At 33.5% G+C, this 23744-nt stretch overlaps 1 pseudogene; it reads right to left on the bottom strand.

Moving 5' to 3' along the window:
• Positions 1 to 7313: 7313 nt before the first annotated feature.
• LOC133701528 (putative inactive cadmium/zinc-transporting ATPase HMA3) lies at positions 7314 to 9665 on the bottom strand (annotated as a pseudogene).
• Positions 9666 to 23744: the final 14079 nt, after the last annotated feature.

Genomic DNA, 23744 nt, shown 5'->3' on the forward strand with positions numbered 1-23744 from the left:
AAGAAAAACTGAGTTGATCACCTTAAACCAGTCCTGTCTTCAGGCTGGATTGAGTTCGTTAAAAAAAAGGGTTCTCAAAAAAGGTGATGAAGTCACCTTCTCTCTGATGGACATGAAGGGAGCTGAGGATCTGGAATTGGGAATTCAAGCTCGGAAAAAATCAAGCTATTCGGCCAAGATTTTTGGAGTAATCCTTTGTGAAGAAGAAGAAGCTACTCCTCGCATAAAATATAGGTGTTGATCGATGTAGCTTTATCTTCTATCTTCTAGTATCAGTTCTTTCTTTCTTGCTTGCCTTTTTTTTTTTTTTCCTCCTGGGAAGGAAGGCTTGGGGGTGTTTGAAGCTAGCTATCTCTTAAAATGTCTATCGTAGAACTTAGAATCATGTGAATAAAAGTGTGAATCTTCTAACCAAATATATATATGTATAATATATCCTTACAAGAAATATTCCATACTTTTTCTTAAATTATAAATTAAAAAGAAATTGGTTATAACATGGTTAACGAACAAACGAAAATAAACAGGTGTATTTCTTGCACAAATTCTCTTTTTTTTTTCTTACAAGTTTTTTTTACCAGTCAAAATATACTCTTATTATTTTGTTTTTCCATTGGTAGTATATCAGTCCTTAAGGCGAGGGTTATACTATGTTTCCCATTTGTAAGTGGTGGAGATATTGGAGGCCACTCTCCCTGGAATCAATTTATTGCTGTTGATATTTCTTCACCGTCGATCTTGGAAAGCCCAACATCGAATTCCAGTTCGTGGAAAAGGCATGCACCAAGGACCATATGTTCTTGGCACAGAAGATTGTGTCTGTGAGTAATAGAGCTGGTTTCCTATGTACAATTAGTATGCTTTGGCAGGAAGACCCCGTGACTGGTCCTTGGATAGCTGAGAAAGCCAAGTCTCTGGCAACTTCAGAGGAATCCAGGAGCAGGAAAAAAATCAAGGTGAAAGGATATGAATTTGCTAGTGCAACTGCTGCAAAGGATCTAGGAGACATAAATTTGCGAACTAGAGGAGAGTTAATTTTGAGCTCTGCATTCTTCTTGCATGTTCATCTGTTTCCTGTTGTGGCTGATCTTAGCAGTTCTCAGTATAGTAATTTGCATTTCCTTCTAGATCAGATGATTAATGGATTATCAGGCATGGCCTGCGATGTGGTCGGTGCTAGGGAATCAACAAAGTTAACACATTGTATTTTCATAAATTAAAGGGATTTCTCTTCTTTTCTCTGTCAATTACAGTGCATGATGTATAAAAGTTTTCTTACTCAGAGTAAATGCTATTGTAATGTTTTTACAGAGACTCCCCTGTTTTGCAACTAATTCACTTCTGAATATATCTAGGAAACAGAAAGGCAATCAACAAAGAGTAAGGCATCTTCTGAAGAAATAAAGAAATTTAATACCCTAAACTAAGCAGAAGGTAGAAGGCAAAAACTGAGCACAAATTTTCAGAAAGGGACAAGCGAAAAAAACAAAAAAGAAAGCAGAGAACAATACAGACTCAAATTCACAACACCCATTTTCTTTCCAGTGGAACACTTTAAATAGTTTATTAAATTTATAATGATCTGATTTCTACGCATATAAAAAAATCAACTTAATGATCAATTCTCTATAATTTCAGCATTACTAAAAACATCCAAACTAATAAACTATTAGTCTCTAAGCATTTTGAACAATTCATATTGATAAATTAACATCTCAATTTTAAATTTTTTAACTTATTAGTTACTTGTAAAGCATGCTATATATATCTCTAAGCATTTTTATAATATTTTCCATCATTCTCTTCTCTTTTGGCATGTATTTATTTAATGCAACGAGTTTTCTTAAGCTTTGAGTTAGAGAATCCCCGTTTCTAACAAGTATGGACTTTTGTTGAATCTTTCTATGTACATTTCTCGTTTTCCGAATACAATTTTTCCTTAAAGAGTTTGCGGCCAATATCTTTGCTTCTGGATAGTGTTTAGATTAAGGACAGCATCTCATGATCACCTAACTCAGTTTGGCTTGCCATCCGGCGGGGGTTTCCCTAGCTAGACTTTGGAGTTCGATTGTCAACTTTAAAGTCGTGGATGAGAATGATTGGTCCGTTCAAATTAAATGTTACGGTTTAATTCAATTCAATTTTTTTTTATTAAAAAACCCAATTTCATCCTTGGGTTTTTTAGTTAATCTTTTTAGATAGACTCTGATGCAATGGACATGGTTTTTTTAAAAAAAAAATTTAGTTTTTTATTTTAAAAAATCAATTGTTTGGTTACATTCGGTTTATTTTTTTTTATCTTTTAAATCTAAAATCAATTTAAGATCTTTTAAAACTTTCTAATCGGATTTTTTCAAATTTATATTGGTTAGTTTTTTCAATTAATTTTATGTTGATTTTTTAAACTTTTTTGGTTATTTTATTCACTCATGGATATAAGTATCTCGTTATAAAAACTGAAAAGAAAAGAAAAAATTACAGGTCGCAACCATGTTTTCACATGGCCTATGTAAAGTTCGAACATTGAAATGGTCTATAGACAATAAGAACCTTTTTGTAAGTTTAGCAAACTTGTTTTCAGTTATAAAATATATTATAATAATATATATTTTTTATTTTAAAAAAATTATTTTTAATATCAATACATCAAAACAGTCTAAAATAATTAAAAAATTAATACGATCCAAGAAAGGTCAAATTCGGATTTTGACGTAAAAAGTGCAACTATCCAGTTTTACGGCAACAGTCATAATTCTCAATCCGACCGTTGGATCAGGCTGAAATTGTATGTGGAGTCTTCTAATATGGTGTTCTACCTTGGAGTAAAATTTCAGGTCAATCGGAGTTCGGAAAGACATCTCAATATGGGTCAATAGAGGCCGTATGAATTTTGTTATTTACTTCCTTTTGACTTGTGGACTTCCTATTTGGCTAGGATTCTTTTCCTAAAAGGATGTGGCAGCTTATTTGGGAATATCCTAATTCTCCAAAGATCTTTAATGGACTTATTCATCCTAGCTACCAAAAGGAAAGAAGACTTCAAAATAAATTCTACTTTCATATCAGATTTCCTAATCTATTTGGGACATCTTAATGGTGACAAATCTGGTTCTAGCATATTTAGGATATTAATTTCGGATTTATTATTGTTACTATTATTTTCTTCTTAGTTTAAGGTTTATTTATATTATTTGGGTTTAATTGTAACTGGACATCATATAAGTCCATATAAGGGGTCCATTAGGGTTTATTTTAGTGTGGAGTCACTATAAATAAGGGCATAAGCAAACATGTAAGGCTTGACAATTCATATTAATAAAACTTCTTGTTTGCCGCACTTTGTGTGTGTGTGTTGGTGAGATAATCTCCTTTCCATGGTTCTCTAATGAACTGAAAAACGACTTATCGAAGAACAACTGTCTTCGTGGCGTCATCCTTATACTTCTCGTTCGCAAATCAATATTCGTTGGGTGGGGGTTTTTGTTTCCAATAGTGCTAGTGCCTAGGTACAAGTTATCTTTGTGTCACACTCCTATCAAACCTGATTTACTTGGCTTTCCAGGAATTGGTGTCTTTGCGTGTAGGTTGCGTGACCACGTGATCACGAGGTTCGCATCAAAAATAATAATTAAATTTTTTTATAAAAAACTGGTTCAACTGTTAAGCTAAGAAAGTGTTTGGAAGTATGGTAGTGGTAGCTTTTCAAAGTAATTTTTAATCGGAAATGTATAAAATAATATTTTTTTTATTTTAAAAAAATCATTTTGATACAAGCACATCAAAACAATTTAAAAACATCAAAAAAATAATAATTTAAAGTATATCAATGTTTTTTTCAAAAGTAAAAATACTTGAATTGGGTTAAAAACACAGAATGTATTTGCACCATCAACATCTTTAAATAAAGTATTTTTTACAGTAGCACCATGAATAGCACACAGCTAAGCAACGCCCAATACACTGACAACAAATTTCTTTCCCTTTAATTTTTTTTCTTTTAAGATATTTCCAATTTTATTTTTTTACCTCTTTAAATTTCTTTTCTTTTCTCTTATTGATTTTTTTTTCATATTGTAAAGAGGAAATAAATTGATGTAACCTTTTTATATTGTAAAAAAATTGGGTGATAATAATTTTTTTTTCATTTCAAGTTAGGTTGGATTTTCTTATTAAAACATGCTTGTTTTTTACTTTTCAAAAATGCTTTTAAAAAAGTAATTTTTTTTTATTTTTTTCTTTACTTCCAATTAATATTTTTTGATATTTTTGTATTATTTTGATGTTATGATATAAAAAATAAAATGTAGAAAATAAAAAAATTATTATCTCAATATTTTTTTCATTCTTTACATGAAGTCTTAATTTATTTATTTTTTTATATAAGTGGTTATGAACTACTGAGATTGAGCAATTTAGAGCACCTTGACTTGTGATATAATCACTTTGGTAACATTATTTTATTATCTGTGGAGGGGTTTTCATCTCTTAAATCACTATATTTAAATTATAATAGATTGAAGAGGTTAATAGATTTAAAAGGTTATTTTTTTTATGCACTTCTCTTTTCTCTATTAAATTTAATTTCAAAAAACACAATTTTTATGTTGTAGTGATTTAATTAACTATTATTTTTATAAAGATCAAGAATCTTTAAACAGCTTGAAGGACTTGGATTTGAGCGGCAATAATATTAACAAATTGGTAGGTAAGGAGCACATTCACTTTGGATGGTGCTGGGCCCATCAAAGCTTGATCTGTTTTTTGTTCGTTGTTCAATTGAGGATTTGTAGATTGTTCCGTTCGATCCTCTGTCCTTGGATCATGTATGGGTGTTTTGACATGTACTTTTTTCATTCATAATAAAGTTCTTTCCATTATTAGTGCTTTATTTTTCAATCCAAACCTTGGTTTTTTACCTGGATCAATTTGAATCTGAAAGAAGTACCAAAATCTAGTGTTTCAGGTTCTGTGACATCTTGCCTGTTCTTGTGGAGCGTTGCCATTAATTTTTTTTTATCTTGTAATGAAGTCTTGGGAAACATTTTTCATGCTTAACTTTATATATTTCCATTTTCAGATTGCTATAGTTGAAGTTTTGCATGAAATTCGTTTATTTAGTGGAAAGAGCTTTTGGAACTATGGATGCAAATGAAGATGGTTTGTTAGATCTTTGAATTGGTGTGTGGATTCTGGAAAGCTTTGAATCCTAGACATTGAGGTAATTAACATCTTTGACTCTTGATTTTGAATCAATCTAGATTACAATTCTTCCTGTTGCCATTGTAATTTGCCAGGGAAAGAAAGAATATGCTCTTTCACTCGTCTGTGTCAGATAAATTCTACTTGTGATGTATGTTTCATTATGAGTCTACTTGTACAGAAATATGATGATATTCTATGACACTGACTCAGGGTTGAAGAAGAAAGCTATGCACTATCTAGAGAGAGTTAAGCTACTACTACCAGCCGAGGAGGCTGCTGATAGACTTGCAGGTAAGTCACGTATTGCGTATAGAATATCCTGAGCGGTAACATGCTTTTATAAGCAGAAATGACCGATTTATTCTAGATTATAGGATATTGATAATTTGCTTATTATTTGATATGCTTCACCAATAATCCCCATCATGGGTGCAAAACTTGCAATTTTATCCTTGTAGGTTATGCTCAATCGTTGTCGCAATTATTGCATGGAGCCTGTAGATCATTTTAGGCCTACAGGCTCCCACATGGTGCGGCGCTACACTGCCATCAACATACCTCACAATCCCCCATCATCGTACCTTTACTGCCACAGCCACTATTACTGGTCTGTCACCTTCTAGATTCACCACCGTAACCATTTCTTACATACTGTTATTTATATATATATCATGACAAAAGGCCTTTCGTTAGCTATTCCTTATGATCCACAATCCATGTTTGATATTATTATTACAATTATAAATTATTATTAAGAATTGAAGCTGCAAAGCGGGGGAAAGAGAAAGAAAGACTTACCTGGAGCTGCTACTTAAAGACGAAGACGATGGTGATGGAGGGCTGGCTAACCAATGTTACTTTCTTCCCTCTACTTCTGTTTTTCGTTCAGTTCACCTCTGTTCTTGCTTTTCTCTGCTTGTTTTCTCTTTTCTTTTTTTTAATTTCTCTTGTTCCCTTTGTCTCTCTCTGTTCTTATTCCTCTTGGTCTCTCTCTGTATCATCTGTGTTTGTTCATTTTTCGTCTATGTTTTTTTGTATTATCTGTTTGTGGTTCTCCCCTTCTTTGTGGCTTTTCTCTGTTCGTCCTGGTTTCTCTGGGTTTGTATTTGGTTAGTTGGATCAACAAACTACGGTGAGGGGAAGTTGAAGTTCCCTTTTGTTGGAGGAAGGTCACAAGTCTCTCTGTCTTCTCTCTCTTTCTGTTTTTCTTCCCCCCTGCCTCTTCGTCTCTGTGTGTTGTGGTCTTTATAGGGCAAGAGAATGCCCCATTACTGGACTGTTAGTGTCACATCGTGGGAGAGAGATACTGGATAGAGACGGGACCATGATCTGCTGCCGTTTCCTCTGAATCGGTGGAATGAAGGAGATGAATAGTTAGTTTTGAGACGGCGCTGTTTTCACCTGAAATGGCTATTTTAATTTTGCCTCTGGATTAGCTTTCGTGTCATTTACAAAACCGGTTTTCAATATAATTAATTTAGTTTTTAATTGGCTATTTTATTTTTAATTCTTTCAAAATTATTTCTAGAAAAATCAATTAACTTTTCAATGATATCACCATTTATTTACTTAATTTTTCTTTGGTTTTTTAACTTTAATTTCTTATAATATTAACTTAAATCAGCCCCAAACTTTGTTATTTCTTCATTAAACCCAAAATTTCATTAATTAAACTAATTCAAAACTTATTTAAATCTCTAAACTTATCAATTCTTCTAATTTTTTATTAAATTAACTTCTAAATTTATAATCTCATCTTTATTGGTCCTCAAATTCCCTATTTGTGTTATTTTAATCAAATTCTCAAATTATTATTATTTTCATTTATTTTAAAAGAAAATTAAAAAATTAGATTATAACACATGATATATCGTTAGTTTAAAGGAACCGATTGATTTACATATGGGATTACAAATCGAGAGGAATCATGGTTATTTTATAGCACTGCCAAAAACTTTCAAAACCAAAGTTATTCCATAGATGTATTCATGCGTGTTTGAAAAGTGAATCATAGTTTATTCTTAATAGGATATAAAGGCTTTTTACCTGTTCCGGAAGCTCTGTTAGCAATCTTTCTGTTACCAATATATATATTTCAATTCAATTTTTCCTTCTCCAGGAAAATTTTGAAATTCCTCTACATCCTTAGGCTTTGATTCTATTGAATGCCACCTTCCATAATCGACTAGCGCAGCTGCCATTGGATGATTTGATTTACTCTCGATGCTTGATACCCTGAGAAACTTGCATAAACATTACTTGCCAGTGAAGAGTAAAGGTCGCCATAATTGAAGAATTATAGACCTAGTCTTCACCAATAAAGCAATGTGTATAAGCTGATATCATCGCAGTGATGTTGGAAATCCGTGACAACAAATTCATCTCTTGTTATGGTACCGGTTTTGTCGAAAGCCATTGCCTTAATCTGTGTTTCAAGATAGTACCCCCCCTTTGATCAGAAGACCAGCTGTTGCTGCCCTTGTAAGTGCACAAAAAGTTGCAACTGGTGTAGACAGGATAAGAGCACATGGACATGCACTGACTAAAACAACCAGTGCTAAGTAAAACCAGTGATCACGGTTAAGAACTCGAGGAATCACTGCTACGCCAGCCGTCATGAATATCACCGCTGCAAATCTGAACATGAATTAAAATGAAAACTTTCCCACAAAATGAAAGGTAGGATTGTCTAGCAATGGAGCTGACGATTCATTCTAAACGAATGATGTGAAGGGCTGTCCAAATACTCGTTCTCGGTACTCTACTTCAGTGAAAGCCCATAAAACTGGATGAGTAATTGGACTGCAGTGTGCCTAACTTGGAGTATAGTTTGTCTATGAATCTTAGAGTTTTAGACTTGCTGTTTGGAGCTTCTTCCACAAGCTTTGCCATTTTAGCCACCACCCAGTCTTCAGCTAAAGCAGTAGTTCTAACACTGACATTAATTACCTGAAAGTGATAAATACCCATTAATTACCACCAAAGCCAAAATGCATTCAAAAACAATTCATAGAGTGTCAGAGAGAAGTATTGACACTATTTAAGTTAATAGTTACAACCCACACTACGGAATCCACTTGTTTGGCAACCGGAAATGACTCTCTAGTTAAACCCTAGATATTTGTCACGCAACAATTAGGTCATCTAATTACAACCTGAGCATGTCACCCGAATACAAACCTTTCATGAAGAATCCTATATATTCTTCGCACAACATGTATTTGGCGGCCCAATAACAACATAATTTTTTAAAACAAAAAGAAAATCCTTGATTCTCAAAATACTTGAGTTTTGAAATATCTACTAGGATAACCACCTCATACTTTGTTAATATCAAAACTTCTTAGTGGATTTCTCTCTTAACCTGAGAAGGCTTTCACACTTTCTTTTTTCTTTACAAACTTACTTTTTAAAGTTCATTATAAGACTTTATACAATGAATGTTGTAAAAATATAACAATTGTCATAATTCAATTTTAATCCCCTTTTCAAAATACCTTTTTTTTTAAATCTAGATATAGCAAAAAAAAAATTAGCAAAAAACCCTAAAAATATATTTTTGATGCATTTTTGTCGTTTTCAATGTCTTTTCGAAAGAATTTAAAATTTACAAATTTCTTTTAATGCGTTCAACTATTAACATGTTCATTTCAATATCTTTGATTAATTTTTCTCATGAAGTTGGCGTTGCTATTTTTTAAAAAAAAAAGTCAAAATACAAAAATAAATAGGAAAAAACAAAAAGGGAAAATGAAAAAAAAGAAGAAGATCAAAGGCATAAAAGAAGAAAGTAAAGGATTAAAGTGAATTTAAATTGCTTGTGGAACAAGTAATTAGAAAAGAAAAGGACAAAAAAATTACTTATAAATATTAAAAAATTCTGGCCAAGAGAGGAGGCCATAAAAAAAAATAACCTCAGACTAGGGGAGCCACTAAAAATTACATAACAGAAAAATACCTAAATAATACACCCTCTCTCCCACACAAACAAACCAACCCTTTATTCCTAACCCAGCCACCACTCACACAAAAAGCACCTGACCCTTCGTCTCCTAACCCATTCCAAGCTATCTTCATTACCATCATCAACCTATTTCTCACCAACAAAAATCATCCCTTACTCCATTATTGTCAAAAACATAAAACTCAAAAATAAAAATATATCTCTCTCACAGTCTTATCCCTATCACTGTCGACAGCATTTCTTCCTCCTGGCCAACAGCAATACCAGTGGCAGCCAACACTCCCACCGAGGCAGCTTCTCTTAGAACCAATTACACCAGCCACAGTAGCTCCGCCATAAACCGTTTCCCCTCATTTTTTTCATTGTAAAAGACCAAAAGCCACATGAAAACTTCATCTTCATCTTCCCTAAATTTTCTTCTTTCCTACCGTGATTGCCACTGCCATGGCGGTGGAAAAGAAACAGCAGTGCCACGTTGTCCTTCCACTTCCAGCCTCATTCCGAAGGCTAGACAAAAATGATTTTGCATCCTGAAATTTAAACAAAAAAAAACATACATCCAAGGCTTTAAGTCTTTTCAATTTTTCTAGCACACTAAAATTAATCTACGTACAAGCTTTATCATCCTTTCATAAATTCAATATGTTTTTTTAGTTAATGTAAAGTTGGTTTAAAATATTTTTATATTTAAATAAATATTAAATATTATTAAAAAAAAATATTGGTGTATAAATCCACATGCTAGCAAGTGGATGACTTATATGCCTTTCTAGTGTTATTTGCAGGGCTGTTAAGTGAACAAACACTACCTTTCATTAAAGCATTTGAATTATCCTAGTTTTCTTTTTTGTGATGCAACAACGCGTGTAGTCAATATTTTAGTTTGGTGTTGATAGGCCTTTTTTTCTTTTTATCTATCCTTTTTTATTTTCAATCATGCCTTATAAAATTTTAAAGCATCTCTTTGATTTTATTTATTCATATTTGGTTCCTATTCTTTTTATTATTTATTTATTTTATTTGAAGTAATTTATAAATTTGAAATTCTTTTTTTATTTTTATCCCCCTATAAATTTTTTGTCTTTCAATTTTGATCTTTATTCTTTTGACTTCTATTTGTTTTATTTTAAATAATTTCTTAAATTTTTTTCTTTTTTTTTTACAATTTATCCTTCTTAGGTTTTCTTTCCTAGCAAATTTGATCTTAATTCTTTTAATTGTTTTTTTTTTCACTTTGGCAATTTTTTTTAAATTGATTTTTTCTCTGATTTTATTCTTCAACATTAAATTAGTTAAAAATTAAGTTCTCATTCTTTTGATTTCTATTTGTTTTATTTTAGATAATTTTTTAAATTGATTTTTTTAAATATAGTTTCATCCTCATTTTGTTTTCCTATCAAATTTGACCATCATTCTTTTGATTACTACCTTTTCACTTTGATTGTTTTTTTTTGAAGTTTTTTTTTAATTCACGGTCGACATTAAATTGATTGGAAATTGATCTTATTGATTGAATCCATGTTTAGGATTTCACGGTTGCATGTTTTAAAGATTAACTTAAGGTTCACCTGGGTTTGCTTAATTTTTTTTTTTCTAAACTCATGTTTTTTCAGTTTCATCCTTCAATATTTATTCAATTGGATATCGAACTCTATTATTTTTATTTATTTTCTTTCTATATAATTTTTTGCTAATTTTGAAAATAGCCTGAGTTATCTTAGTTCTTTTTATTTATCTTTCTATATTGAATTTATTTTGGCAATTTTTTTAAATTAATTTTTTTTTCTAATTTCATCTTTCAATATTAGACTTGTTGGTAATTAATTTTTTTCAGTTTTACATCCTTCAAGAGTTAAGTTTTTTTTTTTATATTGGGCTTCGTTATTTTCTTCTCTCCTTTATATTTCTTTATCCTGGTCCTATCACATAGACCATAAGTTTGGCAGGTTAGTCTAAGTTGGCTCGGGTTTTTTTTTGGAAATTTTTTCAATTTAATATTTATTACATTTCATCATTTAACATTAAGTTGTTTTAGAATTAAGCTTCGTAATCTTTTCTAATTTGCTGATTTTTTTTGTTCTTTTATTTTTCAATTTCATCCCTTTATGTTTGATTTGTTTAGAATCAGACTTTAGATTTTTTTTTAATTTGAGTTTTATTGTCTTATCTCAGTCTCATGATATGATTTGTATATTTGACATGCTCATTTAAGTTGACTTGAGTTAATTGTTTTGCTTTTTTTTAATCTTTTTTTTTAATTTGATTGATTAGGATCCTAGCTTCTTCGTCTTTTTTTGTTTCAGTGACCTTTTTTCTTGAAGGTTCCCATGATTTATTTTTTTTTTTAAATTGTACCATTAACTATCATTATTTTTTTATTATTTAATTAGATTATACTTGTTTTTTTCTCAGTCAGGTCTTTGTCCCAAGTCATATTTTTTTTACTTTTTTAAAACACACTTGTATTCAATGTTTTTTTGCTAATTTTGGATTTTTCTGAAAATTTACCGAAGCATGGATAAAAAATTGGGTAACAACATGGATTATTAATTATTATGGATAATTAATTATAATTTACTTTAGCATGTTAAATTTCCTTCAATGTTGATGTAATACAAAGTATATTGTTACATGATACAAAAGTTAACTCTTAAACCAATAAAAACGAATTAAAAATGATTAAGTCAAAAGCACATGCGTTTATATATATATATATATATATATATATATATATTAGAACATATACTAAAATTGCTCAGTGTTTCACTGTGCAGTCCACTGTTAAACGCTGAGCAATTGTTTTTTGTTTTTTTTGTTTTTTTTTCATTTTTTATGCCTTTAAGGTTTATTTTTTCTTTTTTCTTTGTGTTTTTTTCTTTTAATGATTTTTTTTAATTTAGTTTGTTAATGTTAATTTTTTTTATTTAGTTATCAGACTTTCATAACACGGATCCCGGGTTTAATGGGTTAACCTGGTTTGACGAGTGAACCCGGAATTTTATTTTTGCTTTTTTTCTTTTTAATTAATTTTTTTTGTTTAGTTTAGTTTGATAATGTTAAATTTTTTTCTATTTAATTATTAGACTTTCATGACACGTATTGTGAAACCCTAGAAAATTTATGATTTAAATATGCGGATGTATAACCTGCCATGTAAACGTAAGAATGAAAGTGATATATAATGGAGGGGATGACCTCCATAAAATGAATTTTGTTTTAGAAATTATAAAGACAGAGAAACTGGTAACGTGTTTTGATGGATAAAATAATGAGAGAAATGACAAAATGTTTCTAAGAAATAAGTGAGGTAATAAAAAATACATTATAATAAAGGATAATTCAATGAAAATGGCAGGACTGAAGGTGCAAGCATCAATTAAAAAATCAGTGAGGTTACTTTGAAACGATAATAATACCCGATAAATAAATAAAGACATAAATTTTAAAATGAATATATTCCAAAATAATAAAATGACCTAAAAGGTTTAGAAGGATAATTGATATTATTTTATGTGAAGATTGAACAAGAAAATTTGGATCGTTGAGGAAAAGTCATGAACTAACCAATTTTACATTAGAAAGCAGAGCTCTCAATCCAATCGTCGGATCGGGATGAAATTTTGCATGAAGTCTATTAATATGTTTTCCTACCTTGGTGAAAGATATTATCCCAATGGAAATTTGGTAAAGACTAGCAATTTAAGCAGAAACAAACCGGATAGTTTACATGAAAAACAAAATAAAATACATAAATATATAAATAAGGGACATAAATGTAATTAGGGGAAAGTGTGCCTTTAAAACAGCAAAAGGCCAGCAGTTCAAAAAAAAAAAGAGTGTGTGAGAGACAATAGAGAATTCGGCTAGAGAGAGATGCAGAATTGAGAGGAACCAATAATGCTCCGGTAGCCATATCTTTGGAATCCACCGTTGGATCATGTTGATTGTTGGATATGTTGTTCTTCTCAAACTCCTCTACTAACTGACCGGAGGGATTTGAAGGCACATAATACGTTTGACAGAAAGCATCATCGGAAGTTTCCTGGAAAACAAAAGGAAATACACCTGCAGGGCAGTTTTGGTCGCTGGCCGATTTCTCTCTCTTCCACCGTTGGATCATGCTTATTTTTGGATATGTGGTGCGCCTAGATGTTGTCTTAATTCTGGACGGTGGAGATCTGAAATACACTCTCCGGAAAGGCGTTGTTCATGTTGAACAGTAGCTCGTCCATTTTCAGGTCAGTTCGGTGTTATTCAGATCTATGGAGATCAAACCGTTGGATCATTCTGATTTGGAGATATATTGTACACAACTCAATTATCTACATTCTGACCGTTGGGTTCAAACAAATAACTAGAGGTGGATGACTTATTACTTTTTGAATATATTGCTAGTCTTAGTAAAAATTTAGGAAGCTTGATTTAATTACATGTTTTGATGAAATTAGAATTGTGTGGGTGTTGGGTTTATGTAAGGTGTAATGGTAAAATATGTTCTTGTTATTATTTTTGTTATAGATTAATTGTGTTGTAAAATGTGTTAGGGAAGTTTTGAGGACATTAAGTTTGTTGATTTAATGGATATATGTTTTTAGGCATTAAAAAGGATTGGGTCTAGTAATAATTGAAAGAAAACTTGAAGAAAATTGTATCCTCCATTTAATGCAAAGATTCGGCCTAGACATATAAATGAGAGGATGATCGTAATTGTTTTAATTGCTATGGAATTTGAGTTGAATGAGGTTATAATAGATATGAAATGAATGGGCAAATGTGTAAGGCCCGGCCCACTCTCCTTTGCAGAATATTGTTCGCTATGGCTCAGCCCAACCCGGCTTCCACGCCTCACGGTTTTGTTCTTGGCAGCCCACAAGCCCCAAAACGCTTTCTTTAGAGTAGCGCAGCACACTCACCCTGTAAGATACTGTCCCTTTTGGGCCTCCTAGTCCACCCATTCCCCAGGCTTCCACCCAGGTCCCCCTCAGGGTTTTAAACGCGTCTTTCAGAGTAGCGCAACACACTCACCCTGTAAGATAATATCCCCTTTGGGCCTCCCAGTCCACCCATTCCCCGGGCTTCCACCCAGGTCCCCCTTAGGGTTTTAAACGCGTCTTGCAAGGTTAGGTACCAACTGCCTTACTATGCCCTAGCTCTGGACACTCTTCTTTCGATGTGGGATGTTACAATCCCCCCATCTTAAGAACAAGCCGTCCTCGGCTCTCATACCATATGTAAGGCCCGACCCACTCTGCCTTGCAGAATATTGTCCGCTATGGCTCAGCCCAACCCGGCTTCCACGCCTCACGGTTTTGTTCTTGGCAGCCCACAGGCCCCAAAACTCGTCCTTCAAAGTAGCGCAGCACACTCACCTTGTAAGATATTGTCCCCTTTGGGCCTCCCAGTCCACCCATTCCTCGGGCTTCCACCCAGGTCCCCCTCAGGATTTTAAACACGTCTTTCAGAGTAGCGCAGCACACTCACCCTGTAAGATATTGTCCCCTTTGGGCCTCCCAGTCCACCCATTCCCCGGGCTTCCACCCAGGTCCCCCTCAGGGTTTTAAACGCGTCTTGTAAGGTTAGGTACCAACTGCCTTACTATGCCCTGGCTCTGGACACTCTTCTTTCATTGTGGGATGTTACAATGTTTATCTGGAATAATTAAAAAGGGAATCAACCCTCACCATGAATAAAGGCATTCAGCCAAATGAAGAAGAAATAAGGAGATAAGACTTTGATTCATTTTCTATGTAAATTAGGTATGGATGCATTTATGTGTATAAAGAAAATTTGGTAGAGTGTCAATGGGAAGAATTTTAAAAGGATCCAAATTCTCATCATAATATGGAATTCAACCAAAAAATGGAAATCTTGAACTTGAGTTTATTCGACCTAATGTTATGGGGATTTTTATGGGATTGTGGTTTGTTGAATGCCAAATGAATTGTGTTATGTTTGAAATAATAGATTAATGTGAGGAAAATTTCATTTTTGTGGAATTTTAAGGTTGTCCAAATGGATAATATAAGAGGAGAAAAAGGTTAAATTAAGGCGTGCATGGAATTATGATGAAAAATATGTTGTTAAATTTACTTAAGATGAAGTAAAGTGAACTTATGAAAAAGAATTGAAAAACTCATCATGAAAATAAATAAATAAAAAATAAGGTCATTCGGCCAAGAATTGGTTTGATTAGGAAAATGAATTAGCTTCAATGGTATGAATAAATGTAAGGATGTGAAGTTACTAAGTCTGTACATGATGGGTTGAGTAGACAAAAATAAAATAAAATAAAATTGTTAGGTCATGTTTAAAGATATTCAGCCTGGAAAGACAAGTCATGAAAGGAAAGGAAATAAATAAATAAATATGCGAAAGTATGTGTCATGCGATTTTAAATTTAAATGAATTTTAGAATGGAATTTTCAATTATGATGGAGCCACATTTGATATGTATCTTTAATGATACAGGAGAGATTGCAGAATCTGTTCAGTAGCATGGGACTTTTGCGCGAGTTCAAGCAATAGGTAGGTGTCTTACACCTCAAACTTTTGTTTTTACAATACTTGTTAGAGTTAAATAAATTGTATTTTATATAAATATACTTGTGCTTGTGTAATTATGAATGTTTATGTCAAGGAAAATATAGTGGACTAGCTGGCTTGAATAGAGTTAGTGGCGCTATTGTACTGACTGTCGAATTAGATGTGTAATAATAAAAATGAGGTATACCGACTTTAGGGTGATAAATTAATTGTATATTATGATTAAATTATTGATGCTCGATTTATATATGTATACTGATGATGTGTATGTGTTTAAATAATTTATGTGAAGGAAGCAGGTATATCGCACCTTGTCTTTTTAAGTTGTGTAAACTTATTGATAAATTTCAGAATTTATTGTTTTATTGCTTCGATGATATTGAAATGAGTAAGAGTACCTTATGTGCAACGGTATACCTCTATTAGTTAGGATAATGTTTAAACGAATAGGGGTGACTTGCGTGCATTGTTATGTATCGAATTAATTATGTTATTATGGTCATAGTGTCAATAACTAAGTTTGTGTGTGAATGATACTTAGCAACAGTTATTATAATGCATATGATATTAAAAAAAAAAGGAAGAAAGAAGAAGAAGAAGAAGAAGAAGAAGAAAAGAAAGAAAGGGGATCGATACGAATGGAAATTTCAAGTGACATTGATTAGCTATCCGGGTTTGGATAGCTAATGGTATCAATGAGGTTTCATTGGTACCGGCATTTAGGGTGACATTGATTAGCTATCCGGGTTTGGATAGCTAATGGTATCAGTGAGGTTTCAGTGGTACCGGCATTTAGGGTGACATTGATTAGCTATCCGGATTGGGATAGCTAATGGTATCAATGAGGTTTCATTGGTATCGGCATTTCAAACGACATTGATTAGAAATTCAGGTTTGGATTGCTAATGGTATCAATGAGGTTTCATTGGTGCCGACATTTCTTAAATTGATTAGTCGATCCCGAGCAATTGGGTGACTAATGATGTTAGTAAAGATTACTAACATCGGCATGGTTACTCCTGGTTCAGTGAGAAAGATAAGTTTATTAACTATTTCGGGTCAAGAATAGTTAATGATATCAATGGGTCATATTGGTATCGACAACCATTTCTGGTGTGATTAGTACTCCAGGTAAGGAGGCTAATAATGTCAAGGGTTCTTGACATCGACAACTTTGATGGTAAATCAGATATGAATAAGATTTAATACTCTAGATATGAATAGTTAATGATACTAATCGGTTGTGTTAATATCGGTACGTGAATGTAAGTGATTAGTCTAACCCAATATTAAAAGACTCATGATACTAATGAGATTTATTAATGTCGGCAATTACTTTCTAGAAAATAAAAGGGAAAATATTGATTAGTTATTCCAAGGGAATGAGATAAGCTAATGATACCAAGAGATAAATGTCTGGGTATAATTGAGAATTGATTTATAAGGAGATGGTGTTCGAAAATCGTTGAGTTGTGTTGAGATTTCCAAGATGAAATTATTCTCAACAAATGGGATAGGATATTAGATGGATATTGGTAATAGATTGAAAATGCTTGTAAAAGAGGTTTATACCTAATTTTATCTCTCAAAAGAAATTCTATGAAGGTTATTACCTATCATTGTTATTGTTTGTTACTACTTTTTTATATTTATGTGTAGACGTTAATTTCTATTTTCAGGTCCATCAGGGTCGCGTCCAAAATGATATTGGTTTAGTTACCTTTTGCTTTTGACCATGTAATTATTTGTAAATTAAGAGTCTTATCTCCTAAAACTTGAAATGTAATATTAATTTGTAAATTTGAATGTATGACTTTAATCTAATGTTTGAAACTTTAAGTACCTATTTAACCATGCATGTTTACAGTTGGAAATCGAATCTTTAACTTGAATTACATTATATGACGTTATTGAATAACATGTGTTGCGTTGATGATGTTGAGTTGGGTTGAGATCCAGGATGATTGGATCAGGATGTGAATTAAAATTGGAAGTGTAATATGGTTTTGTCAATAACTTGGGATTTTCTAGTATAGGGGAGACTCTGCCGAAATTTTGGTAGAAATTTGGTGGAACCGGTATATATAAAAAAATTTACCTAAAAATTTTCAATGTATCGCGAAAAAGGATGTGGGAAATCGAGGTTGTTACACGTATCCCTGGCTTGACGGGTTAACCTGGTTTGATGGGTTAACCTAGTTAATTATAGGTTAACCCGTCAATTTTTTTTTCTATTTAGTTATCAAACTTTCATGACGCAAATCTCAAGTTTGATGGGTTAACCGAGTTTGAAGGGTTAACCTAGTTAATTCAGATTTTTTTTCTTTTCCTTCATTAGTTTTTTTCTTCCTGTTAGTTTTTTTCTTTGTTTCTTTCTTTTTAATTAATCTATTTAATTATCATATTTTTATGACACGACCTTGCAGCCAGACCTACATTCAAGGCTCTTGGGTCCGGTGTTACAACCAGACTCACTTAAACTTGAGTAATGTAAGATTAATATTATTATTAATATTATAAATATTACTCTCGGTTCAATCGTTGCAGCTAGACCCAAGACTCTTGAGTATATCTTTGCATAAAGACCTAACACTCTTAAATCTTAGCCTTTTTGATATTTTTTATGAAAGAAAAAAATTAACCCGTGACGTATGCCTTTGTTTTTTTTCTTTTTCTTTTCCTTTTTGAGCTTTTTACTGTGGACTGCACAGTTCAGTCCACAATGAAAAAGCTGATGCATTTATTTATTTATTTTTCTTTTTTCATTGTTTTTTTTATTTTTTATTTTTTTATTTTAGTTTGTTGGTATTGACTTTCTTTCTATTTAGTTATCAGACTTTCATGACACGGATCCCAGGTTTGACGGGTTAACCCAGTTGATTCAAATTTTTTTCTTTTTCTTCATTAGTTTTTTTCTTCTTGTAGGTTTTTTTCTCTTTGCTTTTTCCATTTTAAATAATCTTTTTTTTTAATTTAGTTCATTAATAATAAATCTTTTTTCTATTTAATTATCACACTTTCATGACACGAATCCCAGGTCTGACGGGTTAACCTAGTTGATTCAGTTTTTTTTTCTTTTTCCTCATTAGTTTTTTTTTCTGATTTCATCTTTTAATATTGTATGCAATCCACAATTAAAAAACCGATGCCTTTAGTTTTTTTTTTGCTTTTTTTTTTCTTTTTATGCCTTTCACTATAGACTGCACAATGCAGTTCACGGTGAAAAGGTTGATGCTTTTTTTTCTTTTTAATTAATTTTTTTATTTAATTTGTTGATGTTAATTTTTTTTTCTATTTAGTTATCAGACTTTCATGACACGGATCTCAGGTTTGACGGGTTAACCCAGTTAGTTTAGATTTTTTTTCTTTTTCTTCATTAGTTTTTTTCTTCTTATAAGTTTTTTTTCTTTTATTTTTTTCTTTTTAATTAATAATTTTTTTTTATTTAATTTCATTCATCAATATTAAATTTTTTTCTATTGAATTATTGGCTGATGCCTTCAGTTTTTTTTAGTTTTTTTGTTGTTTTTATACCTTTGACTGTGGACTGCACATTGTCGCGGGTATAACTTCATAAAAAAACTTAACATTTTTAGATCTTAGTTTTTTTGATATTTTTTATATAAAAAAATTAACCCGCAGCATCACGCGGCTATGTAACTACTATAAACTAAGAGTGTGTTTGGCAGTGTGGTTGCAGATGCTTTTCAAATAACTTTTCATGCCAATGATGTTTTTTCATTTTTTTAAAAAATCATTTTTGATATTAGCACATCAAAACGATTCAAAACATACAAACCATATTAAATTTTAGTAAAAAAAAAATTAAATTTTTTGGGATCGCAGCCGCAGCCGCGTTCCCAAGCGTGCCCTAAATCATGTGGTTAAATTACTGTTTATCAAGACTGACGTGGATTAGAACAGTCCTTGATACAGCAGTGCTTTTTATCTTCTTTTTCCTCTGCTCAACTCCTGCCATGCTCAGGCATCTCAAATTTGACACGGGTGGGTTGGCTGTTGCAGCTGCTTGGCTGGCCTTTCATCACCTGTTTTTCTAAGGATTGATGGGGTGTGGAGAGAGTTTTTGTATGGCTGTGGCTCAACTTTTGTTGTCAATGCAGAATCAAGCCCTTTTCCCCTGCTTTGTTTCTGCTATGCTCAGCTCTGTCACGACTGAGTTGGCTGTTGCAGCTTTGGGATCCTTGGGCTGCATTTCTGCTGGGTCTATTGCAGGTTGTCTTGGCTTCTCTGGTGGTCTTTTTGTTTGCGTCAAGTCTGGCTTGGCTCAACTTCCTTATAGAAAGAGTTGCTCTTTGGCTGTGGCTCAGCTTTTGATGTCAATGCAGAATCATTGTGTATTAAATGAGTGGGGCAGCAAGGACTTTTCTTGAGGTTGGGTCTTGAATTTCCAATTAGCTCTTCATTTTTTTGTTTTCTTTTGCTTTCAAGTCTGGGCATCACTCTCAGGCCATTTGTTGCTACGACATCAGTGTAGTCTTCTTTTTTTTTCCTCCATTGCTTCTTCTCTTATCTTTGGGTTTCCCATGCTTTCACAAAATTTTTGTGGGTTGGAGTAGATAGATTCATTTGCATTTTGTTTTGGTTTTCTTTCATGCCTCTCTCTTGGGCTTTTTTTGCTTTCTTTTCTGTTCATATGGTTTTCTACCATTGGTACTCATTTTTCTAGAGCTCCTCTTCCTTTATTTTGATTAACTTGCTTTTGTTTTTTATTTTTTTCCTGTTGATTTCATTGAGTTTATCTTCCAGATTTTTTAGTTTCTTTTCTTTTAATGTAGGTTTGTGTTGTTATCACTATCTCTGCAGGATCTTTTTTCGGTTGGTTTGCTGGAGCTTTTCATTCCTTAGTGGATGTTCTTCTTTCCCAGGTTCTTCGTCTTTTCATTGCCTTTTGGTTGTCGTCGTATTCATTATGTCATTCTGCCAGTGGTTTTGAGTTTTAGAGGTGTGACATTATCTTTGTTCATCCATATTGTACTTCATGTGGATTAGAACAGTTCTTCATTCGTTTCTCATTTTAGGTGTCGATGGTCCACTTTTGGGCGTGGCTTACGTGGCTTCTTTGATTATTTTTTTGGTGTCGTTGTTGGTTTGTTTCTGTCTAATTAGCGCGGGTTATTGGCTGCTCTTCTTGCCAACCATGTGCTTGCTTTTGGGTCTGGAAGGATGGCTGAGCTTTGTGTGGATTGGTCAAGCTGCTTTCTCCCTGGATCATTGTCGACTCTGGCGCTCATGAGAGGTGGTTGTAATTTCCAGCTTTTGTGGATTGCTAAGCTTTGGGGGAGAGGTGATCCCTGGGTCTGACTCAGCTTCTTCTCTAAATTGAGCTAATGTGGTGGCTCCTTTCTATGATTGGGACAACAGCATCATTATGTATTTAATGTTACAATGATATATTCTTCTTATTATTTCTGTTCTGAATATGAGCAAGTTCTTATAGCATATACACGGCTGCTAAGTATGGAAAGTAATAACTATTTACATAGATTTTGGCTAGGATCATGGTGATACATATTTTGTGGAGCTAATGGATTCTATCCTCGTGATTTCAGCTATTAATCTCAATGACAGTTCATGCCAACACTCCCCCTCAAGTTGGTGCATAGATGTCTTCAATGCCCAACTTGTCTAGCGAGTTATGGAACACCTTGCTTGAAACAGCTTTTGTGAGAATGTCCGCTAGTTGGGTTTCTGATTTTACAAATGGGAATTGAACTATTTTGGCCTCGAGCTTTTCTTTGATAAAATGTCGATCTATTTCAACATGTTTTGTCCTGTCATGTTGAACTAGATTTTGTGCGATTTGTATAGCTCCTTTATTGTCACAAAATAGCCTCATAGGTGGCCTAGATGAGTAGCCAATTTCTTCCACTAACTCCCTTAGCCAAAGAAGCTCGCAAAGTCCTTTGGCCATGCCACGAAACTCAGCCTCTGCACTAGATAATGCCACAACTTTCTGTTTCTTACTTCTCCAAGTGACTAAGTTTCCTCCAACAAAGGTGAAATACCCAGAAGTAGACTTTCTATCAACAATGTTTCCGGCCCAATCTGCATCTGTATACCCATCAATGTTTAGGTGGTTATACTTCCTGAACATAAACCCTTTTCCTGGAGATGCCTTCAAATATCGTAAGATCCGGAATACAGCTTCCATGTGCCCTTCACTTGGGCTATGCATAAATTGACTCACCAAGCTCACAGCATAGGCAATGTCTGGTCGAGTATGAGATAGATAAATCAACTTCCCAACTAGCCGCTGATACCTTTCTCTGTTAGTGGGTATTTGATTTGGATGCTCACCTAGTTTGTGGTTTTGGACTGTTGGTGTGTCTGCTGGTTTACAATCGAGCATACCTGTCTCAGCTAGTAGGTCAAGTACATACTTTCTTTGTGAGAGAAATATCCCTTTACTTGATCGAGCCACTTCAATCCCCAAAAAATATTTTAGTCCTCCAAGGTTTTTCATTTCGAACTCAGTCGCCAAATGTTCTTGCAAGCTCGAGATCTCCTCCTCATCATTTCCTGTAATTATCATATCATCAACATAAATTAAAAGGGTAGTTACCATTTTCCCCCGATGTTTTAGGAATAAAGTGTGATCTGAATTGCTTTGTTTGAAGCCATACTTCTTCATGGCCAAACTAAACCGTCCAAACCATGCCCTTGGAGATTGTTTCAGACCATATAGTGCCTTCTGTAGCTTGCACACTACTCTAGCATGTGAGGTAGCAAAGCCTGGTAGGACATCCATATACACTTCTTCTTCAAGGTTCCCATAAAGAAATGCATTTTTTACGTCGAACTGGTGGAGTGGCCAATCTAAATTTGCAGAGATTGACAGCAATACCCTGACCGTATTTAATTTTGCCACTGGTGAAAACGTCTCTTGATAGTCGATGCCATATGATTGTGTATATCCTTTTGCGACAAGCCTTGCCTTGTATCGATCTATTGTTCCATCTGCCTTATATTTAATAGAGAATATCCATTTACATCCTACTGCTTTCTTCCCTTCTGGTAGCGGCATGAGCTCCCATGTTTCATTCTTTTGTAAAGCTGCCATCTCTTCGGTTATTGCTTGATTCCATTTTGGATTTCCCAAGGCTTCTTGCACTGTGTTTGGGATGTGTTCAGAAGACAGTTTGTGCACAAAGGTCTTGAGTGGCTGTGACAGTCTTTGGGTACTGACATGATTAGCAATTGGATATTTAGTTTTCTCCTCTCTATGGTCTGGTGAGTATCGACTTGGTGGCTTGCCGCGGTTATACCTGGGGGGTAATTTGTAGCCAACAAAACTATCTTCAATATTATTAAGAGAGAGATTTGGGAACTGTACCTCAGGATTATTCTTAGGAGAATGATTGGTTGATACTGAACCGAGAGGGGGCTGTTCTTGTTCTTGTTCATTCTCTGTCTCGTTGTTCTGTCCAACTCTACCATCTTCTATGTCAGTGGGCTGTCCTTGTTCTTGTTCATTCTCTGTCTCGTTATTCTGCCCAACTCTTGTATTTGTGCCACCTTCTGTGTTAGTGAGCTGTTCTTGTTCTTGTTCATTCTCTGTGCCATTATTCTGCCCAACTCTTGTATTTGTGTCTCTAAACCATGGCCAGTTCTCCCAATTATAACCATGGTCTATGTTCTGCTCTTCACTAATCATCTCCCCCTGAAGAGAAGAATGGGAACCTGGCTCTTGAAAGAAGCATTCAGTTTCTAGAAATGTAACATCCATTGTGACGTAAAGACGTCTTGTTGCAGGATCATAGCATCGGTAGCCCTTCTTATGTTGTGCATAGCCCAGGAAGATGCAGCGGACTGCACATGGATCAAGTTTGGTTCTTTGATTTTTATGAAGATGGACATAAGCTACACATCCAAATATTTTTGGTGGAAGCATAAGTATAGACGGGAGAGACACATGATGGGCGAGAGCTTGTAATGGAGTGTTGAAGTTTAACACCCTAGACGGCATTCGGTTCAGCAAATAGACAGCGGCTGTGACTGCATCTGTCCAATACCG

Source organism: Populus nigra, chromosome 8 (assembly GCF_951802175.1).
Source record: "Populus nigra chromosome 8, ddPopNigr1.1, whole genome shotgun sequence".
NCBI lineage: Eukaryota > Viridiplantae > Streptophyta > Magnoliopsida > Malpighiales > Salicaceae > Populus > Populus nigra.